Genomic DNA, 24133 nt, shown 5'->3' on the forward strand with positions numbered 1-24133 from the left:
GCTGAGATGAATGGTGACACTTCTGATGACGTTTAAATCCAGATTCAGCCCTCATTAGTACTCCTGAAGGGGAAGGGTGACATGAAAAAGGAATGGAAAATGACCGATACTAGTGTCGAATTCATAGTTCTTGGGGTGTCCTCTATGTCCAAAATAGAACTATTCTCCCCGTGCGAAGAACGAGTATTTTGCTAGTCTTTAATAATAACGAAAGGAAGTTTCACATGTTAAATTGTTTAATAAACTTCTCGTTGCTCAAATTTACGCACTTGTGCGCTGTATGTGTAAATAAGATCATCTCTCTTTTTGAGTTGTTAGAAAAATAAAAATAGAGGGTTATTTTTTTTTTTTTTTTTTTTTTACTAGAAATCAGAAACTAAAAAGTAAAATTAAAACCTGCTGCTTTAAGTATTTTTCCTGCTATCGAAATACATTGTAGATATATATATATGCTGCAGACACGTTACAGCAAATAAGATTAGCATCAGGCGAAGAGTTTTCAAATTATATTTTCCGGTGTTTGCCAATATTTTCGAACAAAAGATTTTTTCTAATGGGTTTAAAATTTCCGGAAATTTTACACAGCACAAGGAAGATATGTATCTCCATAAAATATATACATGATGTTTCAAAACAATGACAGCATTTGGGAAGTGATTCCTGACACCAAGGTAAGATAAAAAGTATAGACCAACCTGGGTGCACAAATGCTTCCTTTCGCAGTTATAGGCTGCCGAAAATATGTAAAAATGAAATTTAAAGATTCATAGCACAAATACTATGGGACCTACCGTAGTCGGGTTAAGACTTTATTTAGGAACTAATGTGTGTTCTATCCAAATATCCAAGTTTGAGAATCCTGCGGTACTTGCGCAACTACTTTTACAGAGGTAGTTGGTGAGTACTTCCAATTATATGTCCGTAACCAAACTGCCTCTATAAAAATTGTTGCATGAGTGCCTTGGGATTCTGCATCATGTATTTTTGGATAGCGCATATAATTCCTAAGTGAAGTATTGACCTGATTATGGTAGGTCCCATAGTTCTGGAGCTATGGACCATTAGACTTCATTTTTTTTATGTTTCCAGCAGCCTATAACTCCGAAAGGAAGCATTGTTCACCAAGATTGGTCTATACTTTGAAGGTTGGTCAAGGTTGGTCTTGATCTTGGTGTCTGGAATCACCTCCCAAATGTGGTGTCAGGAATCACCTCCCAAATGTTGTCGGTGTTGTTTTGAAACACCCTGCACATTTGATTTTAACATACCGGTATTAACTAAAATGACTCTGGCCCCATTATTTTAACACTTTCCTGCCATAAAGCGGGAACATCATAAGATTGCTTAAGATAATTTAAATGCGTCTATATTAATCCAACTAGTATTATATTTTAGTTTCTTTTGTAGAAATAACTCCATTCAATTACAGTGCTATCTATAAAAGAGTGGTACACAAATATTTGTTGCTACAAATTTTCCCTATTTTAATAGAAGAAACATAAGCACTCAATGATCTTAATTGTAAACTAGTAAATATAAAATAGTTTTCATTTTAAATCCATAATGTAGTAAAATATTCGAAAATTTCAATTTTTCCCAAATTTTTTGTTTTTTTCCAAGCTCGGGGAAAAAACGGTAAAAAACTGTTTATTTTAACCCAAAATTTTCGATTTTTTCCCAGGCCTTAACAACACTATCCCTGACAGTAGTAACTTTTCCCCACTCTAGACTTTTTTCGAATGTTCATGAGAATAGAAATAGGAAACAACTCTTATTTTGCAGACAAAAGTACTAAAATTAGGAACAAATCTCGTTAAGATTTATTTACGAGACGAAAAAATCAAGAAATACTTGATGGATCACCATCAAATTACGTCAGGATGTAGAGGACCAAAAGCTAGGAATAGACTTCGTTTACGAAAGCAATTCAAACCGGACAAACAAAAAGTTTTTACGTTGATCAGTATAGAGAAAAAATGGTAATAGGTATAGAGAGGTGGTTTTCTGCAATCGATAAAGCGCCAAAGAATACAATTCATCTATATCCTTTATTTTCTACTAAAGTCAGAGGCGGTAGAAATCCATTACAACTTTCGGATTCAGTATTGATCTACACAGATCAAAAATTATAAGAGATACTGAAAAGCGTTTGATATTCTTACTATATTCTACCTATTCTTAGAACGATAAATTATTGTCTCTATATATATATATATATACAGGATCTCTCAAAACAACACCGACAACGTTTGGGAGGTGATTCCTGGCACCAAGATAATACGAAAAGTACAGACCAACCTGGGCGCACAAATGCTTCCTTTCGCAGTTATAGGCTGCCGGAAACAGGAAGGAAAAAAAAAAAAAAAAAACGAACTTTAAAGATCCAGAGCACCAATACTATGGAACCTACCGTAGTCGAGTCAAGACTTTATTTAGGAATTATTATGTGCCCTATCCAAATATACATGTGTCACAATCCTGCGGTACTTCCGTAACAATTTTTATAGAGGTAGTTTGTGAGTGCTTCAAATTATAAGACCGTGAAAAAATTCCCTCTCCAAAAATTATTGTGTGAGTACCTTAGGATTCTGAAACATGTATTTTTGGATAGCCCACATATTAGTTCCTAAGTGAACTCTGATCCGACTATGGTAGGTCCCATAGTTTCGGAGCTATGGACCATTAAACTCCTTTCTTTTTTTTTTTTCTTGTTTTGTTTTGTTTTGTTTTGTTTCCACAGCCTATAACTCCGAAAGGAAGCATTCGTGCACCCAGGTTGGTCTATACTTGTTGTCTTATCTTGACGTGAGGGATCACGTCCCAAACGTTGTCGGCTTTGTTTTAAAACACCTTATATATATATATACAAGGATAAATCAAAAAGTAAGGTGAAATTGCCTGTCAAACCCATAGTATTGTGTGTAGCTAATTAATTCTTTTCCATATTACAGGTAATCTGGTAATAGAAGTGTGACGGCTTGTACAACATTCTATGTCCACCCGTCTGGTGCTGAGAGCAACTCAAAGATGGCGCAACAACTGGAACATTACACCAAGGAGGAAGTGCGCGGTGTCATTCGTTTTTTCTGGGCCAAAGGAACAAAACCATGTGATATTCATCGAGAATTGGTGCAGGTCTACGGAGATAGTGTTATGTCGTTGAAACAAGTGTACGTGTGGTGTAACGCATTTGCAAGTGGTAGGCACTGTCACAGATGATGGCAGAAGTGGCAGACCATCAACGTCCATCACCGACACGAATGTGGCTGTCGTCGATGCCATGATTCGTGATGAAGACAGAAGAGTGCGGTTGCAGGACATTGCCAATGAATTGAATATCTCTTATGGTTCCGTAAGCGGTATCGTCCATGACCAACTGGGCTTCACAAAAGTGTGTGCGCGCTGGGTACCCAAGCTTCTGAGTAACGAACACAAAACCAGGGAATGGGCATTTCCCTGAGCCACCTCACACGTTATGCCGACGAAGGAAATTCATTCCTTCATCGCATCATAACGGGCGATGAAACTCCGATACCTCTATGGACACCTGAATCCAAACGTCAGAGCATGACATGGAAATATCCATCGTCACCACAGGCCAAGAAATGCATCTGCCCAGAAAACAATGGCTACTGTCTTTTGGGACCGTCTCGGTGTTATTCATGTTGAATTTCTGGAAAAGGGTACGACCATTAATGCCGACACCTACTGCCAAACCCTGGACAGGCTGAAAGCAGCCACACGGCAGAAACGGCGGGGGGCACTCCGAGAGGGCGTATTGTTACTGCATGATAACGCACGTCCACATACAGCCGAACGGACCCGTAGACACCTCCGCCGGTTCAAGTGGGAAATTCTCGATCACCCTCCATATAGCCCTGATTTAGCCCCGTCGGATTACCATTTGTTCGGCCCGCTGAAGCAACATCGTGGGCAGCGTTTCCAGACACTGACAGAGGCACAACAGGCTACACGTACCTGGTTAGGAAATCTGGAACCACATTTCTTTGAACAGGGCATGGATGATTTGGTGCCACGTTGGAATAAATGTTTAGACAACTACGGTTCCTTCTTCGAATAATAGTGTGATACCATACTTCAAACATACTAAAGCTTCATCGACGTATCTCTGTACGCTTTTCTGCAAAACAACAATTCACCTTACTTTTTGATTCACCCTTGTATATATATATATATATATATATATATATATATATATATATATATATATATATATATATATATATATATATATATATGTATATATATATATATATATTAGGGTGTCCCTTATTTTGGGTAATTTCGTGTTGCAATACGCACACTCCCCAAATGTATTCTATGTGACCATAAACATTCATTAGTGAAACAGCAGCTCACTACGAGAACGTTAACCCGTCCCGACTTGACGACAAATGTCATGAAATAATTCCACATTATATAATTTAGAATTTCCAACCGTGATAACAGAGAAACTAAAAGAGACAGAGAAACGAAACTTTGCACGAAGCAACTAGACAAAGGGCGACATCTGCTAGTGTATGGACAAACAGCACCGGATGAACAGTGTTGCCAACCCAAGACAAAGTTGTTTTTTTTAACGGAATGACCTGAATTAAATATCATCATTGGAAGTAGCAATGAAAATAAAGATCAAATAGACAGTAAAGGCAGATCAGTGTTGCAAACTTTTCGAGAAATAACGTGTAATATGTGTTGGCGCACACAGGGGGTCAGGGTTTTATACACCTTAAATCAAATATTGACAAGAATTGTTTGCGTTGAGTCTAAGTTTAGAAGCATCCACTGAACGGTGTTGCCATCAACAGAAGGGAGAAATTGAGTTTGGAAGAGATACAATAACTCGGAAAAGGTCACTAATGCTGTATGGTTTAAAACCTATAATGCAAGGCAGAAGAGTATGGTTATGTGAGATTGATAACTCACGTACTGACAGGTATATTCGGTATCTTGTTAAAGTAGAGAACTAAGGTTTGTAAAAGATAGCAACGCTGCACAGCAGCGGCTTTTTTACTCTTGATTTCACCATGGTTATCAGCGTCCTCAAAAGCCCACGAGTACATAAACCTATGCAAATTGAACGCTGTTTTCATATTTTAACGAGGTTGTTAGGATTCTAACCCGCTGTGCAGCGTTGCCACCTTTCACAAACCTTACGTCTCAGCTTTTACAAGATATCGTATAGCTCGGTCAGTTATCGATCTCACATAACCATGGTTCTACTCCTCATGCTCTACCGCCTTGCATTATAGGTTTTAAAGCATACAGAACTAGTGACTTTTTCCGAGTTATTGTATCTCTTCCAAACTCAATTTCTTCCTTCTGTTGATGGCAACACTGTTCAGTGGATGCTTCTAGACTTAGAGTCAACGCAAACAATTTTTGTCAATATCTGATTTAAAGTGTACAAAACGTTAGTACCTCACTCCCTGTGTGCGCCAACACATATTACATGTTATTTCTCGAAAAGTTTGCAATACTGATCTGCCTTTACTATCTCTTTTATCTTTATTTTCATTGCTGCTTCCAATGATGATATTCAATTTAGGTCATTCCATTTTTACAAAAACACAACTTTGTCTTGGGTTGGCAACAATGTTTATCCGGCGCTGTTTGTCAATACACTAGCAGATGTCGCCCTTTGTCTAGTTGCTTCGTTTCGTTTCTCTGTCTGTTTTAGTTTATCTGTTATCACGGTTGGAAATTCTAAATTATATTATAATGTGGAAACGCCATTCGTGCAAAGTTTCATTTCTCTGTCTCTTTTAGTTTTTCTGTTATCACGGTTGGAAATTCTAAATTATATTAGAATGTGGAAACGCCATTTCATGACTTTGTCGTCAAGTCGGGACGGGTTAACGTTCTTGTAGAGAGCTGTTATTTCACTAATGCATGTTTATGGTCACATAGAATACATTTAAGGGGTGTGCGTATCGCAACACGAAATTACCCAAAGTAAGGGACACCTAATATTATATATATATATATATTATCATCTGAGATTCAATGCCGCGTAAGTAACATTTTACCAAGTTTACAGGAGAGACATAAAGCTGTTTAAAAACTAGCTTCAGCCTCAATACACGCGGTATTACTTTGAGGAAATAACAGAGCCATTTGTCGTGATATTGGTATACTACTTAACCTGATTATGCGCCATACTCGTTGGTGGGTGGGTGGGTACGTTGTCCTATGTTCTGAGTTTCGCGCAGTGGCATAATCGTAGTGCATTTTTCAAGGACTGACTAGAAGCCCGGCAGAAAGATCTAATATACTAACAACGAACCTACTTGATTTCTAGGTTTCTAGATGCCAATCAAAATCGTTGGTGATCTTTCACAGATTATCCTCTGGGAGAGCTGGTGCTAAATATTGAATTAGTTGCATCTGAGGATAATGTTTTATAGACCCTGACAGATTGTAACTTGAATAGGGAGGGTCGTCTTGTGGGTGGAGCAAATGGAGTGTTTGCTCCACACCCCGCGCTATATGGGTCCTACTGATAGGATGAGACAGACTGTTTAAGAAAAGTAATAATTTACTCTTCCTGATTCATTCTTGAAAATAAAAATATTTAGAGATGATGAACCATTATTTTGTAAGTCATTTTTACAAGTGTAACCACTAAGATAGATCTCGCAGACATAGAAATATAAAGTGGAAACTGAATCCAGTTGACTAACGACAAAAGTCAATGGAGAACTTTTGTGAATGCAGCATTGAACCTCAGGGTTCCGTAGGTCATAAAGTTAGTGCATATTTCAACCGTCGCTGCATATAAATGCATAATTTACAGAATTATTACATTTTCTCCTTTTTCTCAATTCACTTTAATGAAATACATACAAAGAAAAACCTGGAGATCATACGAAAATCCTATAATTGATGCATGTAGATATGGATCAAATACCAGACGATCCTGTTTCTCTACGCCCAACATTAAAAACAAATCTACATTACCATGGATCGAAAACCTTTCCTTAACTGAAAATATTATTCAACAACCGTAATTGTTTTAAATTAAATTAGTTATACAAAAGCATGAATACTTCATTACTTTTGTTTTAATATAATTTTAAGTATGTTTCAATAAAGTTACCAGACCGAACTGGACTTACAGTTTCAGTGACATCTAAGCTGAATGCGGATTCTTGGGCTACAATTCAAAAATCAAAACTGAATTTTCGGCTGCAGATTATTTACTTTTGTATATTTGAGCTCTACTTTAAATTTTAAAAAATCCAGAAAATACTGGAGTATCCCCCCCCCCAAAAAAAAAAAAAGTTCAGTAATTTCGAAATATAATTGTTAACATAAATAAAGGCACAGTATTAAGTGTTCCCACATGACACAATATGTCCATGAAACGTTCTTTGGCTGTCCCACTTGTCCCGGGCCATTCAAGTTCACAGTATAAACTTTAAGCATAATGGAAATATCCACCGGGTTTCCCTTGGATCTCAATGTAATGTGCCTGTCATAGAGCAGTACTTGTATTTGGAAATCCAAAAGTCGTCCTATCATTTTCTTACAAGGAGCCCAAATGTCCGATAGGAAGTTCCGTTTTCCATACACAATTGGACATCTGTAGCATAGGATATTCACTGGACCTGGCAAAAATGGGATATCTCGTGGGCATCTGTGCTATACGAGTGAGTTGCTTCTACAGCACACACACAATAATCATTCAACGGGCTGCTAATTTATGTTAGCAATATAATACACTTCCACAATAAAAGCCAGAACAAGATTGTTGGATATTCGTCTCTGTACTGTATATTTTCGCAATTTTTAGGGCATAGTTACTTGCATATTTTGACATATCGATCCAAAATCTACAACTAATGAAAATTAGATTGCACATTTTCTACAAAAGAAGTTTTTAATGACTATTTTCTTCATGGCCCCCTGCTTCTTGCATACAATCAGAAACCTGCCGAGTTGTTTACTATTATTGATAAACATCGAGGATAAAAAAAAAGTGTCTCAATACTGACTCAATATTGAATACCTCTGCACATGTAACCTTCCTAAGATATAATATCATTTATCTTAACTTTAACTGATCTTTTATAGGAGAACTTTTAATCATTTAATGATCAACAGAGTTAGATTAAGCTTTCATTGGCTTTACAAAAATGATGAATGGCAAACATTGTTAAAAACACCACTTAAATCTGAATATATCAATTTGCATTTTACGTGGTAACGTTTCTGTAAGATGTGTAGTTCATAGATATTAGGTGAGATTGAATGCAAATAATAAGTAGTTTTTACTCAATCATCATTATTATTATTATCATTCAAACAAGTGAGTTTCGTTTTACAGTGTGAAATTACGGTAGACTTCCAGAGGCGGTTTTAGGATTTTAATTTTAGGTAGGCCCGCTCGCTCGCTTATGGGTATATATACAAATTTGATTTATTAATGACAGGAGAAAATTTTTTATCTAAAATAAATATAAACATTTTCTGAATGTTAATAATTGCTACTTCAAAGACATATACAGTATAAAATGATATTTTTGTTTATCATTGTGTGATTGGGATTATGGCAAAATCTAAATATAGAGGACTGAAACACTTATTAATCATTATGTGTTATCCTTCGTTTCTACAATTGTCGGTTTATATAGTATCAAAATTATGTTTAATTTTTACTGTTTGCTGTTTTAAATATGTTAATTTTGATGTTTCTCTAAATGTATTAGTACTTTTGTATATACTAAAAAAAAAATATATTAAATTAGAAGATGAGTAGAAAATTACTTTTACAGCAGTTGTTGATGCCATTTGTTAAATAATTATCTGCCCTTAATATTTGGTTTAGGAATTAATTCGTGCGGGTGGACAAGAGATGGCGCAACGAACGGAGCGTCCCACAGTTCCGTGTATCCACACATGTGTTGCAAACCCCTGTCATCGCGTATCGTTCGTAGTATAGGGCAGTGAATTAAAGCGTCAACAACACCAGTTTGTAGTTAAGTGAACATGGCGCAATTTGTGCCTGATAAAGTGTTTTTGCGGGGTGTCCTGCTGCATTACTTTAACATGCAGAAAAGTGCGACTGAAAGTCATCGTATTTTGGTGGAAGTGTATGGTGACCATGCTCTAGCTGAGCGAACGTGTCAGAAGTGGTTTGCACGGTTTAGAAGTGGTGATTTCGGCTTGGCAGACCAAGAGCGAGCTGGACAGCCAAAAAAATTTCAAGACGAAGAATTGACAGCATTGCTCGAGCAGGATTCGTGTCAAACGCAGGAACAACTTGCAGCAGCATTAGGCGTTGATCAAACAACAGTCTCCAAACGCTTGAAAGCCATGGGAATGATTCAAAAGATGTCACATTGGGTTCTACATGAATTGAAAGACAGAGACGTTGAAAGACGAAAAACCATTTGCGAATTGCTGCTTCAACGACAGAGCAGAAAGGGGTTTCTGCATCGAATTATTACGGGTGATGAGAAGTGGATCCATTACGAGAACCCTAAACGAAAAAAGGCCTGGGTGAAACCAGGTGAACCAGGTCCATCACAACCAAAACGAGATATTCACTGTGCAAAGGTTATGCTGTGCATATGGTGGGATATGAAAGGTGTGGTGTACTATGAGCTGCTGCAACCGGGTGAAACTATGAATGAAGAACGTTATCGACGACAATTAATGCGTTTGAAGCAAGCTCTGGCCAGAACACGACCAGAATGGGAGAACAGACATGATAAACTTATTGTTCAACATGATAACGCTCGCCCACATGTCGCAAAACCGGTCAAAACCTATTTAGAAAATGTCGGATGGGAAGTTTTACCCCACCCGCCGTATTCACCAGACGTTGCTCCTTCGGACTACTACTTGTTCGATTGCATGAACAACGATTTGATTGGACAGCGGTTTACTTCTTCAGAAGATATCGAAACATGGGTCTCTGACTGGATCGCTTCCAAGGATGAGGACTTCTTTCGCCACGGAATCCGTACATTGCCTGACAGATGGGCGAAAGTGGTGGCTAGCGATGGACAATATTTTTCTTAAGGTATTTATGTATTTTGTGTTTGTACTACAGCTTCAATGTGTGCGTACCAACCGCACGAATTAATTCCTAGACCAAATATAAATAGTGGAAAATATATTTACTCTTTATTGCATCTTTCAGCGTTTACATATTTTTCAAAATTTTAGATTTAGACCTACCCGCTTAAGCCGCCACTGTAGACTTTCAAATTATGTGAATTTAATATTCAACCTTGCAGTAGTACATCTATCCCTACTGGTTGAAACAAAGGAATTAAGATCAGAGATAGAACTTATTATTCAGACTCTAAATCCACATCAAAAAGCCATTACTCGCTATTTTTTACTGTTTTGTTCTATAGAGTTAAGTTGATTCCGACTTTAACGCCCCTTTCAGCAGTGAGACGGGATCTACTGATTAACGTGGATTCCGAACTACATGAGCTCCCGCCGGGAATCGAACCCGATTCTCCCACGCCAAAGGCGCGGACGCTAACAGCTTAGCCACGGAGGATCTCTGTTTTGTTCTATACATATTAATATTGAAACCGTTAGTGCTAATTGATGTCTATCACTTCTGGTTGCAATAAAGAAATAACATCAGAGGAACATCAGAGAAACATATTCTTGTGGAGTGAATACATAAAAAAACTGCTTATCGCTATCTATTTCCGTTTTATCTACTATGTAATTAGTGTTGATTTTCACAACTTCCAGTTTTAACAGGTAGATAAAAGTCGAGACAACTCCTTCTTGGGAACTTTGAATATAATAATAATAATAATAATAATAATAATAATAATAATAATAATAATAATAATAATAATAATAATAATAATAATAATAATAATAAGCTTGTCGATATATCTTACCGATTTTGCTCCATAGAAATAAATATTGAAACTGGAAATGCTAGTAGATTTTAACCACTTTCGGTTTCGGTACAATGTTGCGGTATGTTCTCTTAGAACGCCGAATCGATTGCTAAAAGCCGCTTCTGGTTGTATCTTACCGTTTCTGTTCTATGGAGATCAACCTTGAAACTGGAATTGGTTAATTTCTAGTACTTCCGGTTTAAATAGAAGGTAAACCTAAGATTTGGAACCTATTCTTGGGATGCTAAATCGATTGTAAAAAAAACACTTCTCGATATATTTTAACTATAAAAAACCATTATTGAAACTGGTAGTGGTAGTAAATTTCAACTACTTCTAGCTTCGGTAGAGTCGGTTGCAAGAAACTGCCTGTCGCTATCTATTATCATTTTTGTTGTATGGCTAAAAACGTTGAAATTGGAAATGGCTTATTTCAACTACTTTCGGTTCGAATAGGCAGTTAACGAAGATGGAATCTGTTCTTGGGACACTTAATCGATCGCTAAAAACTACTTCTCGATATCTTTTACCGTTTTTGCCCTGATACCTGTCGACAGACGTATGTACAAACGGACATAACTGTTCTATAAGACTTCTGACACTTATGCATATCATAGTTTAGAGGTCTAAAATAAATAAATAAAACGAACAAAGAAGAAAACAATTAGGGAAGAAGGTTACAGGTGGTTTACTTGACTCACTGTCAGATAACAGAATGGAAATATATAAAGAATGAAGGAAAACAAAGATTAAAGAAAGATGAAACCAGGAAAACCAAGATATAAAATCTGTGTTTCGCCCATTGTACTTAAAATTGAGTGAATATCACTACATATTTTCAAAATCGATAAAATGTATTATTATTATTATTATTATTATTATTATTATTATTATTATTATTATTATTATTGGTGATTCATAAGCACTCCTTCGACACACTAAAAATTTAAAAAGAAAGAGAAATAAACATTTATGCCACGATATCGATCTGAAAGTATTCCTGTGGCTTTCAAAATTACCATAGGAATACATTCCGGTCAATATTATTAGGCTAGTCAATAAAGGGTCGAATAAGAAAAAAATGGTGGAAAGCTGGAACAAATTTTATTTTCTTCATAAGAGGGTCCGTAATAACATACTAATTTGCACCCCTCTACCACCTCGGATTTGGCCGCCATCTTGGAAAAATGACGCCAAAAATTAGTTTTTTGTAAATATCTCGCATGGAAAGCATTTTAGAGCAAAACATGTTATTACAGAAAATAATCTACATTAAATTCTCTACAAGAAATGTTTTCTTCATTTTTTCTCTAGGATGCACCATTTAGAAGCTATAGGCGTGGCTAATTACTTATTTCTTTTTCAGCATCGCTTTGCAGCAGAACCTTAACAAAAAGTTTCTGATACTATTTTGTTTTAGTGATTTTTTTTTATAAAATATAAATTAATATATCTTTCATTCATTGCAGCTGTTACTAAGAGTAATTAATCAGGTCTATTGGAACATTTATGTTCTAGATGTCGCCAAGTGAAAAATATTTCATCTGTGAGAGACTTCTCAGTGATGGTGTATAGTAAAAGAAAAGGGACTGAAAGTAGACTGCAGTATTGAAATGAAAGATGGAAAGGAATGCCAACTTAAGAGACTTAAAAGTGTTATGGTTCATCAAAAGTATAGAAAAGTTTACAGAAAAGCAAGAAGTAGCAAAACGTTGGTATCACGACGTACTTCATCACCTACGCCGATAACCCTTAGGTCAGAAGTACTAAGCTTTAATTTTCAAGACGTTTGCCCGTTTTGTACATCAGATGAAGTTTTAAAGGGATAGAGTTAAAAAGAACGAGTGAGCACGTCGAAACCATTCAAGTTAAAGATTCTATTATGGAAGCATCCGACAGAAGAAATGACGACTGGGGCAATGAAGTTCGTATTAGGATTGACAATGTTCATGATTTAGTTGTTGCTGAAGTCAGATACCATTTCTCATGCATGAAAAGAGTTCTACAATATTTGTTCTGGAATGATACCTGGTCGTCCGAAAGATAATGTTGTTTCAGATGCTATGGCTCATGTTTTCAACTACCTTGAAGCTAATAAGGAAGATTGCCAATTTTCATTCAGTGAAATTTTTCAATATTATGATGCTGCACTGCCAACTGAAAAAAAAAGAAAGAAAAAAAAAACAATAAGAACCAAACTGAAAGAAAAATACTCAGAAGATATTATTATATCAACAAACGAATACAGAAAGCCTTATAGTTTGCTTCCGTGATACAGGGCATAAAATACTCACGGATGCATGGCATGACCGTTAAAAATGTAAGAATAGGACGAACAGAAGTTGAGAGTCATAATTTGTAGTGCATTTTCTCCATGTACCCATTCCAACCTGGAAGACTAGCCACTCCTTTCCATTTGTCATATAACCATTTCCGCTCCCTTATTGAAACTGAGAAGTTAGTTGAAATTGGATTGATTTTGCCTAGATCTAAAAGTGTTATGCTTAACAGGCCTTGTCCACTTCTGGTTCGAAATGTTTGTACAGCCAAATCCGGGGTGGTAGAGGGATGCAAAATTAGTATGTTATTACGGACCCTCTTATGAAGAAAATAACATTTGTTCCAGCTTTCCACCATTTTTTTTCCTTATTCGGCCCCAAACCGTCCTTTATTGACTGGCCTATATGACATAAGTTGTTATGTGTTCCTTGGGTTTCGTTAGCAACTACAGAAATAAAGAGTCTATGAATATGAGTCTCTTGACTCACTTTCACTAAAACTCCAAAACCATTGGGTCTACAAACAAAATTTTAAAAGAAGTGATTCGGTTTGTACATGTAAGACAAGGTTTTGGAAAATTCGATTTCGAAGAGAGAATGAAAGAATTAATAATCTGGATCATTTAGGTTTTAACTTGAAATATTCTAAACGAAGCTGAATAAAAAGATAAAAAAGGAAGTTTCAGATTATCCCGCTTGGGGAAAGTGTGGCGTCAGAATGATCGCCTAAAGAACTGATCTCTGGTTTTAAAATGTTGTATTTTTCTCGCCATTTCTCGATAGAAACTTCGTTTCTGCTTCATTTCACAGAAAATACATTAGAAATAATTATTTACAACGAATACTTGTCATGCATTATCGCCGTCTTCAAATATGGTGCTTTAAAGTAAAGTGAATTGTATTCTCAATTTGAGTTTTAAGAATTAAAAGTAATAACTTCGACACGAATTCATATACAGGATAAAGTCCTAAAGTAATCGTTACTCGTCTTTAAAAGATCTTTCTAACTACCCTAAAACCACTGTTGCATCTCTAAAACGAACAGAGCATGTTAATTTTAGGTAAAGCTAGCAGTGAATGCGTACTACAATTTATCGTAACGACGTACTGTTTGTTCAGTTGATAGAGAAACAGTTTAAATCATTATTAACAAGTGGTGGCGGCTAATGTAATTAAACAGGGTGTCTACTGGAATACCAGAAAGTAAATTCATGACTTTTTCATGACTTTTCATGACCTTTTTGTTCAAATTTTCATGACCATGGCGATAAAAATTTACCATTAGTAATAATAAACCCCTATCATCAGTGGTGCATCGGAACTATGCGGGTTGCTAGTCTTAAATATCACTTATTGTGAATCTTAAAGAAAGAATCTAAAATTCTGCCGCCTTGTGCTCGAGCACAGAATAGCACTTACCTAAATACGGGCCTGCTCTTACCAGTGAATCACTCTATACTGTATTTGAAGTTTTAATTCTGAGTATAATTATCCATCTAGCAGAAATTTGTCTGAAATTAAGCATTCAGAGAACTGCCCAAAGACAAAACAAATTATAAAAGAAATTCGTTTTAAAAAAATAGATAATCAAATTTAAAATCTGCAAACTCAAACGAATAATATTATTTGCATAAGCCTAAAGGCCCAAAAATACACAATTTACATTTCTTAGAAGTAAAGAAATAGCAGATCACAAAGTTGGACAGTAAAAAGTTGTTACTATATTACAGAGACTAGAAGATGAAATGGGGAGCAGCTAGGAAGACAGTAAAGTACCAGTTAGCCAGCACTAACTGGTGGGGGAAATTCTCACAATTACTGACCTGATACAACTGTTTCAGTACATGCAGTATGAGGTATAAAAGTATGAAGTTTAAAAATATACTCTGAGATTTCAGATTTTCATGACCAGTTGGGTAAATAAAGGACTTTTTCATGACTTTCATGACCACTAAGCAAAATATATGACTTTTTCATGATTTTCATGACTTTCATGACCAGTAGACACCCTGTTAAAAGAGTATATGTTATTTAAGAACAGATGAAGTCAAGCAAAAACTGAAGTAAGTAAAATATGTAACAAGGTTTGGAAGAGCTATGGGAGGCCATTTATACAAAGAACATGGTAGTCTATATAATGATTGTATCTGCGTACGCTCGAGCTACCGTTCACATTTTCTAGCGCATGTTTTGCTTGCTAATCTGTTTCTAAATGAAGTGGAAGTAGATGCAGATCTTATTCATGGACTGACAAACACGTACTCAAAATGTACTTCGAAGTGCATTATCACTGGAAAATATAAGCACACTTCAGTGTCTACTGGATGTTCAAAATACGATGCACGAAACATTACACAACATATCTGTCTCAAATCCAACTGGTAACTATGAGCTCAACACTTCTAAATGGTTAACATTAGCATCTCTTCATTAGAGCGAATTAATAATCTCAAACTAAGGTGAAAACTATTTTCATTCATTGAGTATATTCAGAATTTCATGATGTGTTTGAAATAGATTTAGTGTTTTTCTCAAAGGTTATACGAAGTATATATGGATGTATCTAATTTATTTCATACAACAAAAGTCTAAATCTTGATACAAAGAAATCAAGCTGATACAATTTGGTTATTGGGCTGGGCCACTTAAGCAAACCCTGCTCTAGTATGTGAAATATATCAGGAAACATTAAGCACACTGAGTTAATGTAGTTTCCGATGGTTACTCACATCCAAGCACAAGAAATGCAGTGCACGAAAGGCGAAGACAAAGAATCAGCGATGGGCGATCTTAAACCATCAATTGTATCCAAGGTTTAGTTTTGACAACTGTTTTCACAAACTAAGATTTATAGAACTTAGTTTGTAGAGCATAGTTATTCGTTGTAGTTTGTTCCGTTCCCAGAGTTTGATGACCCCTAGCATTGAATGTGGTCTTGAGATCCCATTATTGGAATGAAACGAACAGTATTATAAATCCTGTTTGTGATCCTTTGTTTTTGACTTAATAAGAATATATTTCAACAACATGAAGAATGAGGTCCCAGCATCATATTGTTTAAATATATATTGGGGGCCCTATGAATGCCGAAATGAGACTGACTTTTATCAAGTTCTGCTGGAGCCTTCTGCTAGTTGTTTGACGAGTTGTAAAGTCCTATTGGCACAACACCATAAAGAAACAACAGGTTCCCACCCTGGAGCCCCATTACTATGCGTAAATGAAGCTGACAGCTTCATGAAGAAGTCCCCCCCTCCCCATAGCAGTAAACAGTGTGGAAGAAAGGTTTGAACTTATTTCTGAAATATTTAAGGATCTGCGGTTGGTAGATCCTAAATGTTTCAACGAAATAAAAGAATGGCTTCCAAAGAATGCATATGCAGCACTTGCAACAAAGTTAAACCTCGGTAAGGCTCAACTATCGAAAGAACTTGCACAATTCGCAAACATGTGCAAAGCTTTATTTATTGGTGTAGTAACCTTCAAAAAAAGTAGATAAACTATTAAACAGGGATACATCGAAGGAGATTTCAATGATGAAGACTCCGAAGAAACTGAAGAGCAAAAAAGTTGGAAAACTAATAGAGCATGTGGCACTGTTCTGTGCACTAGTTATTCTTTGTGACTTTATACAACAGACGAGTTATTAAATGCACTCTATGTCGTCTATAATTATACCTTAACATTACCATGTACACAAGTGTGCTGCGAACAAGTATTCTCAAAACTGAAATTAATTAAAACAAATTGCGCCCTCTTCTGTCTCAAGACATATTGGAAGCGTTTATGTTAATTAGCATGGAATATGATGTCTCTAGTATTATCGATGTTGAAAAAGTGTTAGAAGAGCTCTGTGAATTTTCCTTAGAAGGGCTGTTGCGCTGTTAACTTAGAGAGTGGTTAGCTTCTTGTGTTTCCCTTGAGTCTACCAGCAGTGCCATAATACGATTCAATAATATTTCTTATATGCGTGCCGTGTGTTTATAACAGCTTTTCGTTTCCTAGAGACATGTAGACAATAAATAAAATTGATACACATATACATTTGGAAACATAAGACAAAATCTTAAAATGTTTCACCATACGTATAATTGAAGGCTTTTGCCCGTCCACTGAAAGAATATTCGTGAAGTAACCACTTAATCTGTGCGTTATAACTATTCGTAATACTCGATCTATGAGTATTAACTCTAATTTCAGGTTATATTGATAATGTTTCAGTTAGCATTTTATCAAACCCCATTGGAAATAGTGTGTCATCACAATAAGCAGAATAAAACAATAAAAAAATTGAAAAGATGAAACTTAGTATACTTTGTGAGGCTCCTACGTGCCACATGGGGCCCTCCAAGTGAGGTTCCTGACGGGACCCTATATCTCCCAGTCCGAGACTGTGTAAATGTATTTTCTTGGAGCATTCCAGAGCCATCTTCTTGATTTACATGGTCTCTATATTAATTATAACCTAGAAGAACTGAAACACTGTCAATATGTGAAAACTGTGGCAAGGCAGTTCGTTAGTCAACACTTGACTTCAATTTCACCAACATCAGCGCCAGCAAAGCAATGTTTCTAGCAAGCTTTTCTCTTGGTTCTATAGAAGAAAGCCGTAAATTTATCAACAATGGATTACGGATGGACGCTGATGTACGTTACAAACGATAATGACAACGCACCTAAAACAATCTTGCACATCATTTCTTGTGATTGCAAGTCCGATATTCAACGAAATTGCGAGTGCCAAATAAGTGGCCTAAACTGTTCGGAGATGTGTGGTTGTTGTATTGGTCATACTTGTGAAAATTGTTTACACATTTTAGATGAGAGCGAAGATGTGAGGCAGACTGAACTATGCACAGTGACATGAGTAGTTTAATATCATGTTCTTTAATTATAATTTTTAACTAATAAGTATTGTTTGTGGTCTTAGTGAGATAATACGCAATACAAAATAAAACTCAATGTAACTTAAACAACATAAAGCATTATAGCAGTTCAGATGGTATTTTGCATGACAAGTCTCTTAAAAAAAAAGGGGGGAAAAAAAGAAAAAAAACTGAACCAACAATTACGTTTATTATTTGATTATCAAATTTTAAAAACGAAAGATTTCGTAAGAAAACGCAATATAGATTAGTCAATTTAACTGAATCATTAAATAGAGGATATTGTACTTGTTACTCGCAATACAAATCTTGTTTACAATTATTTATAGTCATAAGTGATTTCATGTGCTCGTTTTTAAATGCAGTCCATCGTTGATAGCATTATATAAAAATTGATTAGCTCCATTAATTTTTGAGATACTATAATGGTTTTGAGCTCATTGGAAATCTCTTGATACGACAAATAACCTTACTTCGGGGTGTAAATTAGTTTTATGTACTGCTAAATCCTAAAACACGAATTGAAAATGCGCATTCCTTTCAGTTTAAGACGTCATATTTGAAGACAGAGATAGTACATGAGAAGTGGTCATTATAAGTAATAATTTTCAAGATATCCTCTATGAAACGAAGCAGGAACAAAGTTTCTATCTTGAAATGTCGAGAACATAAGACATTTTAAAACTTAAAGGATAAGTTATTTTCAGTGGTCATATTGACGTTACATCTCGGTTTCTCCAAGTGGGATTTTTTTTTTTTTTTTTTTTTTTTTTTTTTAATTTTGAGAGTGCCGTTTAGAACATTCTAATCTTCAGATTGTTGTTATAAAATTCCGGGATTGAACCATGTTTTGTCTAAATGTACTGGACTATCAAGGCTTTTCTCTCTTCAAATCTCCAAAACCGTTGAGTTTTATCAACTCTGGACTGAAAATGGAAAATGAAATGAAATCTTTAAGTTTTACGTCCCACAGTTATGCCGGTTAGGCTAAAGGAGACGGTGACGATGAGAAATGAATGAAATGGTGGAATGAAGAAAGTGCGAGGAAACGGGAGAACCCCGAGAAAACCCGCGAGCACGGTGTTTGTAAGTCCACACGGCACGAGCTGAGATCGAACCAGGGACCCCAAGCACCGGAGGTGAACGCTCTATCACTGAGCCACCGCGCCCCCCTAAAGACTGAAAATGGAGTTTTCAAAAATTCCATCTCGAGGAGGTAGAAGGAAGAGAGTTATAAGGACTTTTATCATTATTACATGCTTCTTTTAAACCACTAGGTGTGGACAAAATGGGGCATATGGGGCTTTTTGATACAAATAATACAAATAGTTCATTCACTTGCATGAATTAAGTATGGGGCCACATGGTCTACAAAATAATGATAGAAAATGATTGTTCGGAATGTTGTGCTTCCTAATTATTTTCTGTTTCTTGTTGTTTGAACAGAAAAGAAAGCAACAAAGCACTATCTAACTATAATATAATAGAAAGAAACTGAAATTGATATGTGAACTACAGTAAGTCCGAAGAAAAAGATCGTATGTTAAAATAGTGAGCATTAAAAAACTCGACAAATATTTTTACAAATATTTATTCACCGGTTGTATGCTACAGGAAGTAGTCAAAATCACTCTTCTTACAATAATATCCGCCATCTTCGGGTTTAGACACGTGTCACGCTTAATCATTATGTTGTTCGTCAATCGTCGATTCTCTCTGATAATAAGTGTGTGTCCACGCAAATTTTGATGCTTCATTGTATTTGTAATGATTATTAATGAAGCTATAAGTGTGAGTTATTTTGTTAATAGTAATATATCCGGACTCTTGCTGTGTTCTCACACGTTTACTGTATTCATCATGTTTCTTTGCATGTCACCAAGAAACTTATTGTACAAATACTCCCTTCCTTCATGTTTTTTGCTATCTCTAGTGATTATATATAATTCTAGTTGACTCAAACAGCTTTACAAGGAAGAGGAAGGAGGTATTTCAGTTTCAACCAAGTTTTCTTCCTCTCAACATTTCATATTGCGTTCCATTATCTTTCTGACGAAGACAAATGTAGATGAATGATTTTTAAGATATTTTGTGAATAGATCCATGAAAGATATTTACACCAATACGATACAATAACACTACAATACCGAGCATTAACGTGCGCCAATTATTCAATCCAATAAACATTTTTTTTTCACTGACACTTTCCTTTCGTATTCGTATTTTTCTATATATTATCTTATTTTTCGAGTTCCTTCGTGGCTAAGCGGTTAGCGTACGCGCCTTTGGCATTGGAAACGCGGGTTCGATTCCCGGCGGGAGCTCATGTTGTTCGGATTCCACGTTAATCAGTAGATTCCGTCCCATATAGCCTTGCTGCTGAAAGGGACGTTAAACTCAAAATTAACTCAACTTAACTGACATATTTCTATTACGATTAACGACCACTAATTTTTTTTTAAACCCTGGTCATCCTAATCGGATGATTATTTTTCTGACATCTCTTCGGCTACCAATTCTATTGCCATCGACTACCAAACACTATCTTAAGAAGTAGCTTTCACCTAGAATATTACATGTTACTTAACTCAGTCCATTCAAAGAGAACACGTAAATAATTCGTGTAAGATTTTTATTTTAAATGGTAAATGTGAAGGGTTCTATCTAAGCTTGCTTAATCTTATATATAAATATGAATGTTTGTTTATGGGTGGGTAGGTTTGTCCGGTATACAAATCTACTTGGCATACTTCAAAGTGGTTTTATTGAAGAGACCATAGTTCGAAAGAGACTACAGGCCATATAGAATTTTTGATTCGTATTTTAATCAAGAAGAGAGAGCTTTAAATGGGAAGATGGGTTTAAAATTTATAAATATCTCTCGAATTTTTCGTGTTAGGAAGATAAAACTTGGTATGTAACTTCACTTCTAAAAGTAAGTTAACATACACATTTGACTTACAAGCTGGAAAAAATGCTTTGGCGGTAAGATACCCCTAAGTGGTGGGAAGGGATGAAACGTGGAAATACTCGAAAATTACTTATATTAGTGTCGAATCCATAGTTTTCGGGTTGCTGAGATGAATAGTAACACTCTCGATGTCGTTGAAGTTCAACTTTAACACTTATAGTCATAGGGAGTTGGGAGGGTGTGAAAATCACCATGTCTAAAATGACTGATATTAATGCCAAATTCGTTGTTTTAGGGGTCGCTGAGATGAATAGTAACACTCCAGATGCCATTGAAGTCCTCCAACTTTAACCCCCATCATAGAGGGTTAATGGGGCCATGAAAAATGACATGTCCTAAATAACTGATAGTATTGTTAAATTCATAGTTTTCAGTGCGTCTGAGATGAATAGTAGTACATCCGATGCTGTCGAAGTCGAACTTTATCCCGCACCGCCATGGGGTGTGTGAGAAATAACATGTTCAAAAAGACCGATATTAATGTCGAATTCATAGGTTTCGAGATCGCTAAACTGATAGGTGACAGTCCTGATGGCATTTGAATCTAAATTTAGATAAGGAGGGACATGACAGCTCGTTCAGGAACTGACAGGTCAACATCCAAGGTGTTGCTGTTTTTTATGTATTTGTTACACTCATATTGCTTATATATTTCACTGATATTGACAGGGGCAACGCCGAAGGCGATGCTCTTCTTTATTCATTTACTTCACTCATTTCTTCAGCTTCAAATATGATATATTGCATAAATTTTATCCTATCCGTGCGATGAACGGACCAGCTCTTTCAGTTAGTTTACACATATAATTATTACCTCTAATATTTACTTATGAACGCTATAAGATACATATTAAACAACTGAGTAAATTGTTCTCACTTTAGCAGCCGTGTAACACTGAAAAGACGTTAAATCACTTCAACATTCTACGATGTTTCCATCGGTAACGGATAAACTACGAAGATTTGTCAAGAAGTCTGATGTAACCAGGTGATGTCCTACTGATAAAGTCAGAGAACGTCAAAATCATATTCTCTAAGTTTTGAGTTAGTGTGTATAGATGATCACTAACAATTAAAAAGTGACTGTTGATATCAGTGTTTTCTTTGGAGTGGACAAAGGTAAATAATATGTAACAGACCTGTGAAATATACGTCTTTGAATTAGTTTAGCAGTGGATGGCAACAGAATTGGTTATCGAAACCCTACCAAAAAGTGATCATACGGTTAGGATTCCCGGGGCATATAACAAAAGGTGAGTGGTTGTTAATTTTAATGTCAGAATTTATTGCGTTCATGTATTTCAAGTAGGGACGGAAAGAAAATTTCTTTTAAAAAAAGGATTTTTTAAATGGTTTAAACCAGGTTCCTTTGCTTCAAACTACTTTTTCTTTTTCCATCGAACAGAGAGTTAAATTCATTTTGGTGATTATCATCCTTTGATACATTTGTTTTACTTGCATACAAGATTTTAATTCTTGTACTTCTATTTACACTAAAAAAGAATATAGATTTTTAAAGTAATTTATGAATTAACATAGATTGTCACTATGTATTAATATTTATTTCTTATTAAATTTCAGACTAAATGTGTAATTTATTAAACTGCATTTCTGATCTTTGAAATATAAAAGTGCACATTTTTATGAAATATCTATTAATATATTTTAAAGATAAACACATTAATACATATTATTATATCAATATCAGAAATTACGTTCCGTAGTAGGATAATTTCCGTTTCCAATTTGAGAAAGAAATTGAACGTAAGAGAGCAAATAACATTCATGACAGCTATAACACGTGTGTCTGTCAGTTTGTTTTGTAAAACTTATTCTCGAATAACGTGATCTAATTTTTAATAATTTATTGAAGATACTATATTTCATTGCGAAGTTTCTTTCTTTTTTTTTCCTAAGGTCATGTGAAACAGACAAAGTCATCTCAGTATTGTATAGATACTTGATTTATGTCTTGGAACAGCAATTATGCTACCTTCGCTTCAAAGTGATTTTATTGAAAATCCCAAGACAAGACAATTAGGACCATGAATTATCTTCAGTGCCAAGCAAATGATGAAATGTTACCTATAATAAGGCTCAAGGCGATAATTTTCGAACAGTGTAAATTAAGTGGACTTAAAATAATGCGATCGGAACAGTCGGATTCGAATCCGGTGGCCACCTATCCTGACAAAGAGTATCCTCAGGTTCATCAGGCGAATGCTGGGATGGCATCGTTAAATAAAAGCACTGGTCAATTTCTTTCCACTTCCTTCTTCATTGTTGTTTGGTTTTAGATGTTAATTATTAAGCGAGCGTAGCGAAGCATCTACCATTCGACTCGATAGGCATTTGCGTGTCTGTCCATTCGTCTGTTCTATATGTATGATAATTCTATATCTATATAATTCTATATAATTCTATTCTATAATTCTATATATATGTAAAATAGGAGAAAACGAAATAAAACAAGTTAGTTCTGTAAAATTTCTAGGTGTACATATATCAGCAAATTTAAAATGGGATTATCATATAGAAAAAATTGCGAATAGGTTAAGAAAAATGTGTTTTGCCGTCCAAACCATCAAAAATACTATAAACCGAAATACAGCAAAAATATTATATTACTGCTCATTCGAATCTATATTAAGATATGGATTAATATTTTGGGGAAATACTGTAAAAAGTAGAGATATTTTTGTTCTTCAAAAAAGAGTTGTACGAATCCTAGCTGGTTTAGGACCCCGAGAGTCCTGTAGGAAATATTTTAAAGAACTAGCTATACTACCTTTACCATGTTTGTATATATATTGCTTAATAGAATTTGTAAGGTCCAATATAAATGAGTACACAACAAACGGTGACGTGCATGGATACAACACAAGAAAAAAGACTAATTTTCATCCACCAAACCATAGAACAGCAATGTACGAAAAGGGAGTGAAATATGCTGGTATTATGCTATACAATAAGTTACCAAACAAATTAAAGGTAATCAAGTCTAATGTTACATTTAAAAGAAAATTAAAAGAATACCTACTGTCACATTGCTTCTATACAATAGATGAATATAATCAATTAGATAGTCACAAT

General features: G+C 35.4%; 1 protein-coding gene across 5 annotated transcripts in view; it reads right to left on the bottom strand.

Moving 5' to 3' along the window:
* LOC145680943 (uncharacterized) overlaps window positions 1-24133 on the bottom strand; it is a 154722-nt gene that overhangs the window by 109220 nt on the left and 21369 nt on the right. For 2 of the 5 annotated variants that reach the window (XM_081752149.1, XM_081752150.1), the window contains exon 2: window positions 12933-13061. The exons of the other annotated variants lie outside the window; for them this stretch is intronic. The gene's annotated coding sequence lies outside the window, so the exon portion shown is untranslated. The remainder of the gene's footprint in view (window positions 1-12932; window positions 13062-24133) is intronic. 5 annotated transcript variants of the gene reach the window in all.

Source organism: Thermobia domestica, chromosome 3 (assembly GCF_964235325.1).
Source record: "Thermobia domestica chromosome 3, izTheDome1.hap1.1, whole genome shotgun sequence".
NCBI classification, from domain to species: domain Eukaryota; kingdom Metazoa; phylum Arthropoda; class Insecta; order Zygentoma; family Lepismatidae; genus Thermobia; species Thermobia domestica.